We start from the raw sequence: 1,790 nt of genomic DNA, 5'->3' as shown, positions 1-1,790 counted from the left end.
TGTCAGGAGGAAGGAATAGATTTTGATGAAACCTTCGCTCCAGTGGCACGTCTCGAAGCCATACGCATCTTTATCGCATATGCCGCCTTCAAAGACTTTAAGGTATATCAAATGGATGTCAAGAGCGCTTTTCTGAACGGACTTCTCGAAGAAGAGGTGTACGTTGAACAACCTCCGGGTTTCTTGAAGGACGTGGGAGCTGACAAAGTATACAAATTAAAGAAGGCACTTTACGGCTTAAAACAAGCTCCGAGAGCTTGGTATGATACCTTATCCTCTTTTCTACTTCAGTGTGGGTTCACCAAAGGCCTAGTGGACAAAACATTGTTTAGAATTAAGGACGGGGATCACATCTTATTGGTGCAAATCTATGTGGACGATATCATTTTTGGAAGCACCAATCCAGACTTGTGCGAGAAGTTCTCCAGGTTGATGAAAGGGAAGTTCGAGATGAGCATGATGGGAGAACTAAACTACTTCCTTGGATTACAAGTGAGACAGCTTAAGGAAGGTATCTTCATCAATCAGGAGAAATACACCAAGGATCTGCTCAGAAAATACAATATAGAAGGGAAATCCTCAGTCAAAGTACCCATGGGAACCTCTCTATGTATCGATGTCGACAGTGAAGGTCGAGAGGTCGATCAGACAACTTATCGAGGTATCATCGGATCTCTTCTCTATTTAACTGCTAGTAGACCAGATATATCCTTTGCAGTAGGTGTATGTGCTAGGTTTCAGGCAAGTCCTAAGGAAAGTCACTTAAATGCATCTAAAAAGATTCTTAGATATCTCAAAGGTACGCAAAGTGTTGGACTTTGGTATTCGAGAGGTGGATCTTTCGAACTTATGGGTTACTCAGATGCGGACTTTGCCGGCTGTAAGATAGATCGAAAAAGCACATCAGGGACATGTCAGTTTCTAGGTGGAAGACTTGTCTCATGGTTTAGCAAGAAACAGCATTCAATAGCTACAAGCACCGCTGAGGCAGAGTATGTAGCAGCTGGAAGTTGCTGTGCTCAGGTTTTATGGATGAAGCAACAATTATTGGATTATGGGGTTGAGTGTAAGGAGATTAAGATCATGTGTGACAATACAAGTGCTATTGCCATCACCCACAATCCAGTGTTACATTCTAGAACAAAGCATATTGATATTAAGTATCACTTCATCCGAGACCATGTTGAGAGGAAGGACATTATTTTGGAATATGTTGCAACAGAGGAGCAACTAGCAGATATTTTCACAAAAGCGCTATGTGAAAATAGATTCTCTCAACTAAGGTTAGAATTGGGAATGATAGAATTGGGATGAATGGTCAAATCTTATCTTCTTGTATTTAGTGCCATGAACTGTTTCGCATGTGAGGGGCAGTTTCATCAACTTTATGGCAGCTTTGGAGTTACACAAGCATTGAATGGTCATTCATATTACATCCCGTGACTCAAAAGTGATAACCGTATTGGGCTATAAAAAGGAGGGTTTCTTTCAGAAGATCAAACCATCAACTTCCCATGGAGAAAAAGAAAGGAAAAGATGATGTTCCATTCTTTTATAGAGGAAAGAAACCGGCAGTCAAGTCCAAAGATTTTCAAGGAGAAAACTATCCAGAATCAACGAAGGGTGAACAGATTACGGAGCTTCCTGATAATCCAAGCAAGAATCCTATTCCCATCCAAGGTGAATGGATCCTCAAATACAAGGAGATCCACAACGATGGGATACTGGAATCGGGAAGAGAGTCTTGCACAAGAGGGACTCCTACTGCTGCACATTCTGGAAAAGGGCCT

This window comes from Ipomoea triloba, chromosome 16 (assembly GCF_003576645.1).
Source record: "Ipomoea triloba cultivar NCNSP0323 chromosome 16, ASM357664v1".
In the NCBI taxonomy this organism is placed as follows: domain Eukaryota; kingdom Viridiplantae; phylum Streptophyta; class Magnoliopsida; order Solanales; family Convolvulaceae; genus Ipomoea; species Ipomoea triloba.
Note: the sequence above shows the minus strand (reverse complement) of the source record.